Source organism: Triticum dicoccoides, chromosome 4A (genome assembly GCF_002162155.2).
Source record: "Triticum dicoccoides isolate Atlit2015 ecotype Zavitan chromosome 4A, WEW_v2.0, whole genome shotgun sequence".
Lineage (NCBI taxonomy): Eukaryota > Viridiplantae > Streptophyta > Magnoliopsida > Poales > Poaceae > Triticum > Triticum dicoccoides.
Window position 1 is genome coordinate 125,357,711 of NC_041386.1, and position 17,001 is coordinate 125,374,711.

Below are 17,001 nucleotides of genomic sequence, written 5' to 3' on the forward strand. Positions count from 1 at the left end.
GTAATTGTACCTTCTCTCAATTTGGAAAGTAGCTCATGAGAGAAATCCGTTCCCGTGATGCCTACACCAACTAGAGAGGAAGCTAATGATGATGATCATGAAACTTCAGATCAAGTTACTACTGAACCTCGTAGGTCGAACAGAGCATGTTCCACACCAGAGTGATATGGTAATCCTGTCCTAGAAGTCATGTTATTAGATGATGGTGAACCTACGAACTATGAAGAAGCTATGATGAGCCCAGATTCCGATAAATGGCTTGAGGCCATGAAATCTGAGATAGGTTCCATGTATGAGAATAAAGTGTGTACTTTGGTGGACTTTCCCGATGATCGGCAAGCCATTAAGAATAAAGGGATCTTCAAGAGGAAGACGGACGCTGATGGTAGTGTTACTATCTACAAAGCTCGACTTGTCGCAAAAGTTTTTCAACAAGTTCAAGGTATTGACTATGATGAGTTTTTCTCACTCATAGCGATACTTAAGTCTGTCCGAATCATGTTAGCAATTGCCACATTTTATGAAATCTGGCAAATAGATGTCAAAACGGCATTCCTTAATGGATTTCTTAAAGAAGAGTTGTATATGATGCAACCAAAAGGTTTTGTCAATCCTAAAGGTGTTAAGAAAGTGTGCAACTCCAGCGATCCATCTATGGACTGGTGCAAGCATCTCAGAGTAGAAATATATGCTTTGATAAGGTGATCAAAGCATATGGTTTTATAAAGACTTATGGTGAAGCCTGTATTTACAAGAAAGTGAGTGGGAGCTCTGTAGCATTTCTAATATTATATGTGGATGACATATTGCGGATCGGAAATGATATAGAATTTATGGATAGCATAAAAGGATACTTGAATAAGAATTTTTTCAATGAAAGACCTCGGTTAAGCTAATTATATATTGGGCATCAAGATCTATAGGGATAGATCGAGACGCTTAATAGGACTTTCTCAAGACACATACCTTGGCAAAGTTTTGAAGAATTTCAAAATAGATCAGTCAAAGAAAGGGTTCGTGCCTATGTTGCAAGGTGTGAAGTTGAGTAAGACTCAAAGCCTGACCACGACAAAAGATAGAGGGAGAATGAAAGTCATTCTCTATGCCTCAACAATAGGTTCTATAAAGTATGCCATGTTGTTTACCAGACCTGTTATGTGCCTTTCCATGAGTTTGGCAAGGGGGTACAATAGTGATCCAGGAGTGGATCACTATACAACAGTCAAAATTATCCTTAGTTACCTAAGAATACTAAGGAAATGTTTCTCGGTTATGGAGGTGATAAAGAGTTCTCGTAAAGGGTTATGTCAATGCAAGCTTTGACACCGATCCGAATGACTCTGAGTCTCAATCTGGATACATATTGAACGTGGGAGCAATTAGCTAGAGTAGCTCCATGCAGAGCATTGTAGACATAGAAATTTGCAAAATACATACGGATCGGACTGTGGCAAACCCGTTGACTAGACCTCTCTCCCAAGCAAAACATGATCACACCTTATTACTCTTTGGGTGTTAATCACATGGTGATGTGAACTAGATTATTGACTCTAGTAAGCTCTTTGGGTGTTAGTCACATGGTGATGTGAACGATGGGTGTTAATCACATGGCGATGTGAACTAGATTATTGACTCTAGTGCAAGTGGGAGACTGATGGATATATGCCCTAGAGGCAATAATAAAGTTGTCATCACCAACGCTCCTCTCATCGGGAGAGGGCAATCTCCATCAACATCTTCACCAGCACCATCTCATCTCCAAACCCTAGTTCATCTCTTATATCCAATTCTTGTCTCAAAGTCTGGGATTGGTGCTAGTAGGTTGCTAGTAGTGTTGATTACTCCTTGTAGTTGATGCTAGTTGGTTTATTTGGTGGAAGATCATATGTTTAGATCCTATATGCATATTATTACCCCTCTGATTATGAACATGACTATGCTTTGTGAGTAATTATGTTTGTTCCTGAGGACAAGGGAGAAGTCTTTCTATTAGTAGTCATGTGAATTTGGTATTCGTTTGATATTTTGATAAGATGTATGTTGTCTAGCCTCTAGTGGTGTTATGTGAACGTCGACTACATAACACTTCACAATTATTTGGGCCTAGAGGAAGGCATTGGGAAGTAATAAGTAGATGATGGGTTGCTAGAGTGACAGAAGCTTAAACCCTAGTTTATGCATTGCTTCATAAGGGGCTGATTTGGATCCATATGTTTCATGCTATGGTTAGGTTTACCTTAATACTTTTGTTGTAGTTGCGGATGCTTGCAATAGAGGTTAATCATAAGTGGGATGCTTGTTCAAGTAAGAACAACACCCAAGCACCGGTCCACCCACATATCAAATTATCAAAGTATCGAACGTGAATCATATGAATGTGATGAAAACTAGCTTGACGATATTCCCATGTGTCCTCGGGAGCGCTTTTCCTATTATAAGAGTTTGTTCCGGCTTGTCCTTTGCTGCAAAAAGGATTGGGCCACCTTGCTGCACTTTATTTACTTTTGTTACTTGTTGCTTGTTACAATTTATCTTATCACAAAACTATCTGTTATCACTTATTTCAGTACTTGCAGAGAATACCTTGCTGAAAACCGCTTATCATTTCCTTCTGCTCCTCGTTGGGTTCGACACTCTTACTTATCGAAAGGACTACGATAGATCCCCTATACTTGTGGGTCATCAAGACTCTTTTCTGGTGCCGTTGCCAGGGAGTGTAGCGCCTTTGGTAGGTGGAATTTGGTAAGGAAAAATTTATATAGTGTGATGAAATTTACTGTCACTTGTTACTATGGAAAGTAATTCTCTGAGGGGCTTGTTCGGGGTATGTTCACCCCATCCAGTAGAGCAAAGAATTGATCCTCAACCTACTGAACCTATTGAAAATGAAACTCCTTTTGAATTTCGTTCGGGTATGATGGAAAAACTGCTAGCTAACCCTTTTACAGGAGATGGAACAAAGCATCCTGATGCACTTAATATATGTGGATGAAGTTTGTGGATTATTTAAGCTTGCAGGTATACCCGATGATGTTGCTAAGAAGAAGGTCTTCCCTTTATCTTTGAAGGGAGACGCATTGATATGGTATAGGCTATGTGATGATATGAAATCATGGAACTATAAAAGATTGAAATTGGAATTTCATCAAAAGTATTACCCTATGCATCTTGTTCATCGTGATCGCAATTATATATATAATTTTTGGCCTCGCGAAGGAGAAAGCATCGCTCAAGCTTGGGGGAGGCTTAAATCAATGTTATATTCATGCCCCAATCATGAGCTCTCGAGAGAAATAATTATGCAAAGTTTTTATGCTCGGCTTTCTCATAATAATCAAACCATGCTTGATACTTCTTGTGCTGGCTCTTTTATGATGAAGATTATTGAATTTAGATGGAATTTATTGGATAGAATTAAATGCAACTCTGAAGATTGGGACCTCGACGAAGGTAATGGGTCAGGTATGACACCTAAGTTTGATTGTGTTAAATCTTTTATGGACACCGATATTTTCCGTAAGTTTAGCACTAAATATGGACTTGACTCTGAGATAGTAGCTTCTTTCTGTGAATCTTTTGCTACTTATATTGATCTCCCTAAGGAGAAGTGGTTTAAATATCATCCTCTCATAGAAGTAAAAGTAGCTGCACCTATTAAAGTTGAAGAAAAGACTGTCACTTATAATGATCCTATTGTTCCTACTTCTTATGTTGAGAAACCACCTTTCCCTGTTAGAATAAAGGATCATGCTAAAGCTTCAATTGTTGTTTGTAAAAGCAATATTAGAACTTATACACCTCCTGAGCAAGTTAAAGTAGAACCTAATATTGCTATTGTTAAAGATCTCTTGTCTGATAATATTGATGGGCACATTATTCAGTTCGATGGTGAAACTGCTAGAATTGCTAAGCCTTGTGATAAAGATAAACATAGACCTGTGGTAGGCGTGCCTGTTATTTCTGTTCAAATAGGAGATCATTGTTATCATGGCTTATGTGATATGGGTGCTAGTGCTAGTGTTATACCTTATGACTTGTATAAAGAAATCAAGCATGAAATTGCACCTGCTGAATTAGAAGATATTGATGTCACAATTAAACTTGCCAATAGAGATACTATTTCAGCGATGGGAATTGTTAGAGATGTTGAAGTCTTGTGTGGGAAAACTAAATATCCTGCTGATTTTCTTGTTCTTACTTCTGCGCAAGATAGCTTTTGTCCCATTGTATTTGGTAGACCCTTCTTGAACACTATTAATGCTAGGATAGATTGCGAAAAGAATGTTGTTACTATTGGCTTGGATGATATGGTTCATGAGTTTAATTTCTCTAAATTTAGTAAACAACATCGTGAGGAAGAATTACCTAGTAAGGATGAGATTATTGGTCTTGCTTCTATTGCCGTACCTCCTAGTGATCCTTTAGAACACTATATATTTGCTAGACCATGAAAATGATATGTTCATGAATGAAAGAAGGGAAATAGATGAAGTATTGTTTAAACAGGAACCTATTCTGCAACACAATTTGCCTGTTGAAATTTTAGGGGATCCTCCTCCACCCAAGGGTGATCCCGTGTTTGAGCTTAAACTGTTGCCTGATAATCTTAAATATGCTTATCTTGATGAAAATAAGATATATCCTGTTATTATTAGTGCTAACCTTTTAGAGCATGAAGAATAAAGATTATTAAAAACTCTGAAGAAGCATCGTGCTGCTATTGGATATACTCTTGATGATCTTAAGGGCATTAGTCCCACTCTATGTCAACATAAAATAAATTTGGAAACAGATGCCAAACCAGTTCGTGATCCTCAACGACGTCTGAATCCTAAAATGAAAGAAGTGGTAAGAAAAGAAATACTCAAGCTTCTGGAGGCAGGTATAATCTATCCCGTTGCTGATAGTCAGTGGGTAAGTCCTGTCCATTGTGTCCCTAAGAAGGGAGGTATTACTGTTGTTCCTAATGATAAAGATGAATTGATTCCACAAAGAATTATTACAGGTTATAGGATGGTAATTGATTTCCGCAAATTAAATAAAGCTACTAAGAAAGATCATTACCCCTTACCTTTTATTGATCAAATGCTAGAAAGATTATGCAAACATACACATTACTGCTTTCTAGATGGTTATTCTGGTTTCTCTCAAATACCTGTGTCGGCTAGAGATCAATCAAAGACTACTTTTACATGCCCTTTTGGTACTTTTGCTTATAGACGTATGCCTTTTGGTCTATGTAATGCACCTGCTACCTTTCAAAGATGCATGATGGCTATATTCTCTGACTTTTGTGAAAAGATTTGTGAGATTTCCATGGACGATTTTTCCGTCTATGGTTCCTCTTTTGATGATTGCTTGAGCAATCTTGATCGAGTTTTGCAGAGATGTGAAGAAACTAATCTTGTCTTGAATTGGGAAAAGTGCCACTTTATGGTTAATGAAGGTATTGTCTTGGGGCATAAAGTTTCTGAAAGAGGTATTGAAGTTGATAAAGCCAAGGTCGATGCTATTGAAAAGATGCCATGTCCCAAGGACTATTGGAAATATGCCCTAGAGGCAATAATAAATTGGTTATTATTATATTTCCTTGTTCATGATAATCGTTTATTATCCATGCTAGAATTGTATTGAAAGGAAACTCAGATACATGTGTGGATACATAGACAACACCATGTCCCTAGTAAGCCTCTAGTTGACTAGCTCGTTGATCAATAGATGGTTACGGTTTCCTGACCATGGACATTGGATGTCGTTGATAACGGGATCACATCATTAGCAGAATGATGTGATGGACAAGACCCAATCCTAAGCCTAGCACAAAGATCGTGTAGTTCGTATGCTAAAGCTTTTCTAATGTCAACTATCATTTCCTTAGACCATGAGATTGTGCAAATCCCGGATACCGTAGGAATGCTTTGGGTGTACCAAACGTCACAACGTAACTAGGTGGCTATAAAGGTTCACTACAGGTATCTCCAAAAGTGTCTGTTGGGTTGGCACGAATCGAGACTGGGATTTGTCACTCCGTGTAAACGGAGAGGTATCTCTGGGCCCACTCGGTAGGACATCATCATAATGTGCACAATGTGACCAAGGATTTGATCACGGGATGATGTGTTACGGAACGAGTAAAGAGACTTGCTGGTAACGAGATTGAACAAGGTATCGGGATACCGACGATCAAATCTCGGGCAAGTATCGTACCGCTAGACAAAGGGAATTGTATACGGGATTGATTGAATCCTTGACATCGTGGTTCATCTGATGAGATCATCGTGGAACATGTGGGAGCCAACATGGGTATCCAGATCCCGCTGTTGGTTATTGGCTGGAGAGTTGTCTCGGTCATGTCTGCATGGTTCCCGAACCCGTAGGTCTACACACTTAAGGTTCGATGACGCTAGGGTTATAGGGAATAGATATACGTGGTTACCGAATGTTGTTCGGAGTCCCGGATGAGATCCCGGACGTCACGAGGAGTTCCGGAATGGTCCGGAGGTAAAGATTTATATATGGGAAGTCCTGATTTGGTCACCGGAAAAGTTTCGGGTGCTATCGGTAACGTACCGGGACCACCGGGAGGGTCCCGGGGGTCCACTAGGTGGGGCTACCTGCCTCAAAGGGCTGCATGGGCCAAGTGTGAGAGGAGACCAGCCCCAGGTGGGCTGGTGTGCCCCCCCCACCAGGGCCCAAGGCAAAGATAGAAGGGAAAAAGGGGAAACCCTAGGCTCAGATGGGCCTAAGGCCCACCTAGTGGTGCGCCTCCCTCTCTCCCCCCTTGGCCGCCCCCCTAGATGGGATCTAGGGCTGGCCGCCACCCCTAGGGGTGGAAACCTAGGTGGGGGCGCAGCCCCTTCCCTCCCCCTATATATACTTGAGGTATGGGGCTGCCCAACACGTGTGATTTGCTCTCCCTGTTGGCGCAGCCCTACCTCTCTCCCTCCTCGTCTCTTGCGGTGCTTGGCGAAGCCCTGCTGGAGTACCACGCTCCTCCACCACCACCATGCCGTCATGCTGCTGCTGGATGGAGTCTTCCCTAACCTCTCCTTCTCCCCTTGCTGGATCAAGGCGTAGGAGACGTCACCGGGCTGTACGTGTGTTGAACACGGAGGTGCCGTCCGTTCGGCACTAGGATCATCGGTGATTTGGATCACCACGAGTACGACTCCATCAACCCCGTTCACTTGAACGCTTCCGCTTAGAGATCTACAAGGGTATGTAGATGCACTCTCCTTCCCCTCGTTGCTAGATTACTCCATAGATTGATCTTGGTGATGCGTAGAAAATTTTGAATTTCTGCTACGTTCCCCAACAGTGGCATCATGAGCTAGGTCTATGCGTAGTTTCTATGCACGAGTAGAACACAAGTTGTTGTGGGCGTCGATTTTGTCAATTTGCTTGCCGTTACTAGTCTTATCTTGATTCGGCGGCATCGTGGGATGAAGTGGCCCGGACCGACCTTACACGTACTCTTACGTGAGACTGGTTCCACCGACTGACATGCACTAGTTGCATAAGGTGGCTAGCGGGTGTCTGTCTCTCCCACTTAAGTCGGATCGGATTCGATGAAAAGGGTCCTTATGAAGGGTAAATAGAAATTGGCATATCACGTTGTGGTTTTCGCGTAGGTAAGAAACGTTCTTGCTAGAAACCTATAGCAGCCACGTAAAAACTTGCAACAACAATTAGAGGACGTCTAACTTGTTTTTGCAGCATATGCCTTGTGATGTGATATGGCCAAAAGGATGTGATGAAAGATATATGTGATGTATGAGATTGATCATGTTCTTGTAATAGGAATCACGACTTGCATGTCGATGAGTATGACAACCGGCAGGAGCCATAAGAGTTGTCTTTGTCTATTTATGACCTGTGTGTCAACATAAACGTCATGTAATTACTTTACTTTATTGCTAAAGCATTAGCCATAGTAGTAGAAGTAATAGATGACGAGACAACTTCAAGAAGACACGATGATGGAGATCATGGTGTCATGCCGGTGACAACGATGATCATGGAGCCCCGAAGATGGAGATCGAAAGGAGCAAAATGATATTGGCCATATCATGTCACTATTTGATTGCATGTGATGTTTATCATGTTTTACATCTTATTTTCTTAGAACGACGGTAGCTTAAATAAGATGATCCCTCACTAAAATTTCAAGAAAGGTGTTCCCCCTAACTGTGCACCATTGCGAAGGTTCGTTGTTTTGAAGCACCACGTGATGATCGGGTGTGATAGATTCTAACATTCGAATACAACGGGTGTAAGCCAGATTTACACAGCAAAAACACTTAGGTTGACTTGACGAGCCTGGCATGTACAGACATGGCCTCGGAACACGGAAGACCGAAAGGTCGAGCATGAGTCGTATAGAAGATATGATCAACATGAAGATGTTCACCGATGTTGACTAGTCCGTCTCACGTGATGATCGGACACGTCCTAGTTGACTCGGATCATGTTTCACTTAGATGACTAGAGGGATGTCTATCTGAGTGGGAGTTCATTAGATGAACTCAATTATCATGAACATAGTCTAAATTGTCTTTGCAAATATGTTGTAGATAAATAGCTCACATTGTAGCTCCCTGTTTCAATACGTTCCTAGAGAAAGATTAAGTTGAAAGATATTGTAAGCAATGATGTGGACTAGGTCCGTAGTCCGAGGAGTGTCCTCACTGCTACACAGAAGGCTTACGTCTTTGATGCACCGCTCGATGTGCAAACCCCTACAACGTCGTCTGTGGATGTTATGAATACCTAACAGACACATCCTGATGAATACTTGATAGTTTAGTGCACCATACTTTACGGCTTAGAATCGGGATTCCAATGACGTTTTGAACGGCATGAGACATATGAGATGTTCCAAGAGCTGAAATTGGGATTTCAGGCTCATGCCCATGTTGAGAGGTGTGAGACCTCTGACAAGTTCTTTTGCCAACAAGATGGAGGAGAATAGCTCAGCTAGTGAGCATGTGCTCAGAATGTCTGGGTGCTACAATCACTTAAATCAAGTGGGAGTTAAACTTCCAGATAAGATAATGATTGATAGAGTTCTCTAGCCACTATCACTAAGCTACTAGATCTTCGTGATGAACTATGACATCCAAGGGATGGAATTGATCCTGGAGCTGTTCGCGGTGCTTAAGACCGCAAAAGGTAGAAATCAAGAAGGAGCATCAAGTGTTGATGGTTTAACAAGACCACTGGTTTCAAGAAGGGCAAGGGCTAGAAGGGAAACTTCATGGATGGCAAACCAGTTGCCGCTCCAGTAAAGGAACCCAAGGTTGAACCCAAACCTGAGACTAAGTGCTTCTATTGTAAGGGGAACGGTCACTAGTAGTAGAATTACCCCAAATGCATGGTAGATAAGAAGGCTGGCAACTTCAACAAAGTATATACGTGTTATTAATGTGTACCTCGCTAGTACTCCTGGTAGCACCTGGGTATTGGATACCGGTTTAGTTGCTATTACTGGTGACTTGAAGCAAAAGCTACGGACTAAACGGAGACTGGCTAAGGACGAGGTGACGATGTGTGTTCGAAGTGTTTCCAAAGTTGATGAGATCACCATCGCATGCTCCATCTGCCTTCGGGATTAGTATTGAACCTAGATAAATGTTATCAGGTGTCTACGTTGAGCATGAATATGATTAGATCATGTTCATTGCAATACGGTCATTCATTTAAGTTAGAGAATAATGGTTATTCTATTTACATGAATAATACCTTTCATGGTCATGCACCCTATGTGAATGGTTCATTGAATCTCGGTCGTGGTAATACACATGTTCACGCCAAAAGATGTAGAGTTAATAATGATAGTACCACATTCTCGTGGCACTGCCGCTTAGGTCATATTGGCGTAAGATGCATGAAGAAACTCCATGTCGATGGATGTTTGGAGTCACTTGATTTTGAATCACTTGACACATGCGAGCCATGCCTCATGGGCAGGATGACTAAGACCCCGCTTTCAGGTACAATGAAACGGGCAAGTGACTTGTTGGAAATCATACATGCTGATGTGTGTGATCCAATGAGAATTGAAGCGTGCGGTGGATATCGCTATTTTCTCATCTTCACTGATGATTTGAGTAGATATAGGTATATTTACTTAATGAAGCACAAGTCTAAAACGTTTGAAAAGTTCAAGCGATTTCAGAGTGAAGTTAAGAATCATCATAACAAGAAGATCAAATTCCTACGATCTGATCAATGAGAATATCTGAGTTATGAGTTTGGCAATCACTTAAGACATTGTGGAATTGTTTCACAGTTGAAGCCACCTGGAACACCACTGAGTTATGATGTGTCCGGACGTCATAATCGAACCTTATGAGATATGGTGCGATCTATGATGTCTCTTATCAATCTACCGTTTTCATTTTGAGCTTATGCGTTGGAGACAACTGCATTCACTTTAGATAGAACACCATCTAAGTCCGTTGAGACGGCGTCGTATGAACATTGGTTTGGCAAGAAACCAAAGTTGTTGTTTCTTAATGTTTGGGGCTGCGATGCTTAAGGATTCAGCCGGAGAAGCTCGAACCCAAAGCAGACAAACACATCTTCATAGGATATCCAAAGGTGACAGTAGGGTATACCTTCTATCTCAGATCTGAGGGCAAATTGTTTGTTGCTAAGAACGGGTCCTTTCTCGAGAAGGAGTTTCTCTCGAAAGAATTGAGTGGGAGGAAGATAGAACTTGATGAGGTTGTCGAACCTTTACTTCAACCAGAGAGTGATGCAACACAGAAAGATGTTTTCTATGGCGCCTACGTCTGTTGAATAGGAAGTTAATGATAGTGATCATGAAGCTTCGGATCAATTTTCTATCGAACCTCGTAGGTCGACAAGGATATGTACTACTCCTAAGTGGTACGGTAATCCTGTCTTAGATATCATGTTGTTAGACAACAATGAACCTACGAGCTATGGAGAAGCGATGGTGGGCCCGTATTCCGACAAATGGTTAGAAGCCATGAAATCCGAAATAGGATCCATATATCAGAACAAAGTATGGACTTTGGTGGACTTGCCCGATGATCGGCAAGCCATTGAGATAAATGGATCTTTAAGAAGAAGACAAACATGGGCGGTAATGTTGCCGTCTATGAAGCTCGACTTGTGGGAAAGAGTCTTTTCACAAGTTCAAGGAGTTGACTATGATGATAATTTCTCACCCGTAGCGATGCTTAATTCTGTTGAAATCATGATAGCATTAGCTGTATTTTTCGATTATGAAATCTTACAGATGGATGTCAAAACAAGTTTTCTTACCATTTTTCGTAAGAAAAGTTGTATGTGATACAATAAAAGGTTTTGTCGATCCTAAGGATGCTAAAAGGTATGCTGGCTCCAGCAATCCTTCTATGGACTAGAGCAAGCATCTCGGAATCGGAATATATGTTTTGATGGAGTGATCAAAGCTTTTAGGTTTATACAATGTTTGCTAGAAACTTGTATTTACAAGAAAGTGAGTGGGAGCACTACAATATTTCTGATAAGTATATGTGGATGACATATTGTTGATCTGAAATAATGTAGAATTTCTGGAAAGCATAAACGGTTGTTTGAAGAGTGATTTTCAAAGGAAGACCTGGATAAAGCTGCTTACATATTGGGCATCAAGATCTATAGAAATAGATCAAGACGCCTGATGATACTTTCAAAGAACGCACACCTTGACATGTTTTTGAAGGAGTTAAAAATAGACCAGTCAAAGAAGGGGTTCTTACCTGAGTTGTAAGGTGTGAAGTTGAGTAAGACTCAAAGCTTGACCACGGCATAAGAAAGAGAAAGGACGAAGGTCATCCCCTATGCTTTTGTCATAGGCTATATACGGTATGCCATGATGAGGTACCGCACCTGATGTGTGCCTTGCCACATGTCTGGCAGGAGGGTACAAAGGTGATCTAGGAGTAGATCACCGGATAGCGGTCAAAATTATCCTTAGAGGAATAAGGAAATGTTTCTCGGTTATGGAGGTGATAAAGAGTTCGACGTAAAGAGTTACGTCGATGCAAGCTTAACACCTATCCGGATAGCTCTGAGTAGAGATACCGGATACATACAATGGAGCAACAATTTGGAATAGCTCCAAGTGGAACGTGGCAGCAACATCTATGATATAAAGTTTTGCGAAATACATAGGGATCTGAATATGGCAAGACCCGTTGACTACAACCTCTCTCACAAGCATAACATGATCAAACCCAGAACTCTTTGAGTGTTTATCACATAGTGATGTGAACTAGATCATTGAGTCTAGTAGACTCTTGGATGTTGGTCACATGGCGATGTAACCTGTGAGTGTTAATCACATGGCGATGTGAACTAGATTATTGACTCTAGTGCAAGTGGGAGACTGTTGGAAATATGCCCTAGAGGCAATAATAAATTGGTTATTATTATATTTCCTTGTTCATGATAATCGTTTATTATCCATGCTAGAATTGTATTGAAAGGAAACTCAGATACATGTGTGGATACATAGACAACACCATGTCCCTAGTAAGCCTCTAGTTGACTAGCTCGTTGATCAATAGATGGTTACGTTTCCTGACCATGGACATTGGATGTCATTGATAACGGGATCACATCGTTAGGAGAATGATGTGATGGACAAGACCCAATCCTAAGCCTAGCACAAAGATCGTGTAGTTCGTATGCTAAAGCTTTTCTAATGTCAAGTATCATTTCCTTAGACCATGAGATTGTGCAACTCCCGGATACCGTAGGAATGCTTTGGGTGTACCAAACATCACAACGTAACTGGGTGGCTATAAAGGTTCACTACAGGTATCTCCGAAAGTGTCTATTGGGTTAGCACGAATTGAGACTGGGATTTGTCACTCCGTGTAAACGGAGAGGTATCTCTGGGCCCACTCGGTAGGACATCATCATAATGTGCACAATGTGACCAAGGAGTTGATCACGGGATGATGTGTTACGGAACGAGTAAAGAGACTTGCCGGTAACGAGATTGAACAAGGTATCGGGATACCGACGATCCAATCTCGGGCAAGTATCGTACCGCTAGACAAAGGGAATTGTATACGGGATTGATTGAATCCTTGACATCGTGGTTCATCCGATGAGATCATCGTGGAACATGTGGGAGCCAACATGGGTATCCATATCCCGCCGTTGGTTATTGGCCGGAGAGTTGTCTCGGTCATGTCTGCATGGTTCCCGAACCCGTAGGGTCTACACACTTAAGGTTCGATGACGCTAGGGTTATAGGGAATAGATATACGTGGTTACCAAATGTTGTTCGGAGTCCCGGATGAGATCCCGGACGTCACGAGGAGTTCCAGAATGGTCCGGAGGTAAAGATTTATATATGGGAAGTCCTGTTTTGGTCACCGGAAAAGTTTCGGGTGCTATCGGTAACGTACCGGGACCACCGGGAGGGTCCCGGGGGTCCACCAGGTCGGGCTACCTGCCCCAGAGGGCTGCGTGGGCCAAGTGTGAGAGGGGACCAGCTCCAGGTGGGCTGGTGCGCCCCCCACCAGGTCCCAAGGCAAAGAGAGAAGGGAAAAGGGGGAAACCCTAGGCTCAGATGGGCCTAAGGCCCACCTAGTGGTGCGCCCCCCTCTCTCCCCCTTGGCCGCCCCCCTAGATGGGACCTAGGGCTGGCCGCCACCCCTAGGGGTGGAAACCTAGGTGGGGGCGCAGCCCCTCCCCTCCCCCTATATATACTTGAGGTATGGGGCTGCCCAACACGTGTGATTTGCTCTCCCTGTTGGCGCAGCCCTACCTCTCTCCCTCCTCGTCTCTTGCGGTGCTTGGCGAAGCCCTGCTGGAGTACCACGCTCCTCCACCACCACCACTCCATCGTGCTGCTGCTGGATGGAGTCTTACCCAACCCCTCCTTCTCCCCTTGCTGGATCAAGGCGTAGGAGACGTCACCGGGCTGTACGTGTGTTGAACACGGAGGTGCCGTCCGTTCGGCTCTAGGATCATCGGTGATTTGGATCACGACGAGTACGACTCCATCAACCCCGTTCACTTGAATGCTTCCGCTTAGCGATCTACAAGGGTATGTAGATGCACTCTCCTTCCCCTCGTTGCTAGATTACTCCATAGATTGATCTTGGTGATGCGTAGAAAATTTTGAATTTCTGCTACATTCCCCAATAAGGACATCAAAGGTATAAGATGTTTCCTTGGTCACGCCGGATTTTACAGGAGGTTCATTAAGGACTTCTCAAAAATTTCCCGGTCTCTGACTAATTTATTGCAAAAAGATATACCATTTGTCTTTGATGATGATTGTGTAGAAGCATTTGAAATACTTAAGAAAGCATTAGTCTATGCACCTGTTGTTCAGCTTCCTGATTGGAATTTACCCTTTGAAATTATGTGTGATGCTAGTGATTATGCTGTAGGTGCTGCTCTAGGGTAAAGAGTTGATAAGAAATTAAATGTTATTCATTATGCTAGTAAGACTCTAGACAATGCTCAAAGAAATTATGCTACTACTGAAAAAGAGCTTTTAGCAGTTGTATTTGCTTGTGATAAGTTCAGACCTTATATTGTTGATTCTAAAGTAACTATTCACACTGATCATTCTACTATTAAATACCTTATGGAAAAGAAACATGCTAAACCTAAACTTATTAGATGGGTTCTCTTGCTACAAGAATTTGATTTGCATATTGTTGATAGAAAGGGAGCTGAGAACCCCGTTGCAGACAACTTGTCTAGGTTAGAGAATGTTCTTGATGACCCACTACCTATCAATGGTAGCTTTCCTGATGAACAATTAAATGTTATAATTACTTCTCATAGTACTCCATGGTATGCTGATTATGCTAATTATATTGTTGCTAAGTTTATACCACCTAGCTTCACATACCAGCAAAAGAAAAAGTTTTTCTATGATTTAAGACATTACTTTTGGGATGAACCACATATTTATAAAGAAGGAGTAGATGGTGTTATTAGACGTTGTGTACCTGAGCATGAACAGGAACAAATCCTACGCAAGTGTCATTCCGAGGCTTATGGAGGACACCACGCTGGAGATAGAACTGCACATAAGGTATTGCAATCTGGTTTTTATTGGCCTACTCTCTTCAAGGATGCCCGTAAGTTTGTCTTGTCTTGTGATGAATGTCAAAGAATTGGTAATATTAGTAGACGTCAAGAAATGCCTATGAATTATTCTCTTGTTATTGAACCATTTGATGTTTGGGGCTTTGATTATATGGGACCTTTTCCTGCTTCTAATGGATACACACATATTTTAGTTGTTGTTGATTACGTTACTAAGTGGGTAGAAGCTATTCCAACTAGTAGTGCTGATCATAACACTTCTATTAAAATGCTTAAAGAAGTTATTTTTCCGAGGTTTGGAGTCCCTAGATATTTAATGACTGATGGTGGTTCACACTTTATTCATGGTGCTTTCCGTAAAATGCTTGCTAAGTATGATGTTAATCATAGAATTGCATCTCATTATCACCCTCAGTCTAGTGGTCAAGTAGAGTTGAGCAATAGAGAGCTCAAATTAATTTTGCAAAAGACTGTTAATAGGTCTAGAAAGAATTGGTCCAAAAAACTTGATGATGCATTATGGGCTTATAGAACTGCATACAAAAATCCTATGGGTATGTCTCCGTATAAAATGGTTTATGGAAAAGCATGTCACTTACCTCTCGAACTAGAACATAAGGCGTATTGGGCTATTAAAGAGCTCAACTATGATTTTAAACTTGCCGGTGAGAAGAGGTTATTTGATATTAGCTCACTTGATGAATGGAGAACCCAAGCTTATGAAAATGCCAAGTTGTTTAAATAAAAAGTTAAAAGATGGCATGACAAAAGGATACAAAAGCGCGAGTTTAATGTAGGTGATTATGTATTGCTATACAACTCTCGTTTAAGATTTTTTTGCAGGAAAACTTCTCTCTAAATGGGAAGGCCCCTATGTTATCGAAGAGGTCTATCGTTCCGGTGCCATAAAAATCAACAACTTTGAGGGCACAAATCCGAAGGTGGTAAACGGTCAAAGAATCAAACATTATATCTCAGGTAATCCCATAAATGTTGAAACCAATATTATTGAAACTGTAACCCCGGAGGAATACATAAGGGACACTTTCCGGAACGTTTCAGACTCAAAAAAGGAATAGGTATGTGGTACGGTAAGCAAACCGACTCCAAAACAATTTTTAAGGCAATATTTCTCCGTTTTGGAATATTTAGAAAAATAGAAAAATAAGTAGCAGCCCGGGAAGGACACGAGGGCCCCATGAGGGTGGTGGGCGCGCCCTACCCCTCTGGGCGCGCCCCTACCTCGTGAGCACCTCGTGTGCCTTCCGGACTCCGTTTTCTTGCACGATACGTATTTTGGTCGGTAAAAATTCATTATATATTCTCCCGAAGGTTTTGACTCCCGTATCACGCAAATCTCCTCTGTTTTTGTTTTCGAGCTGTTGTTGCTGCAGATTAGAGCAAGATGTCTTCTCAAGAGTCAATCAGGGAGAGCCGGGTATCTAATCCGGAACTGAAACCAAGGGCAAACAGCGACGCTGACCACTTTGGGCCAGCAACGGAGGAAGAGATGGAGGCTGACTTGATGAGAGTAGATGCCATGGAGGATCAAGAAGTCACCTCTCGCCTCCGAGCTGGGTTCACGATGGGGGAACTACAGAGCTCAGCTATTCCAAATTCGGTTATCCCTTCTAATGTTAGATTTCTTTCTTATGAAAATATGAAGAGGAGTGTCACTTGTTCTCCCGCAGCTATGCAACACCCTTGGGTGCAAGGAGCTTTAGCTGTCACAGGAAAGCTTCACAAGGAAATAATGGACCTCAAGCAGCAAGTCAATAAGCTCCAGGAGGAGAACCGCATCCTAAGGGGAATAATCGCCAAGAATATTACACCAACAACAAAGAAGGAGATATAATCACATGGGTATGGGCACTCCCCTTGGCAACTGCCAAGCTTGGGGGAGGTGCCCCGGTATCGTATCAC

The 17,001-nt window shown here is 42.0% G+C and overlaps 1 pseudogene; it reads left to right on the top strand.

Moving 5' to 3' along the window:
- The window catches only part of LOC119283447, an 80,814-nt pseudogene that overhangs the window by 36,425 nt on the left and 27,388 nt on the right, over positions 1-17,001 (top strand).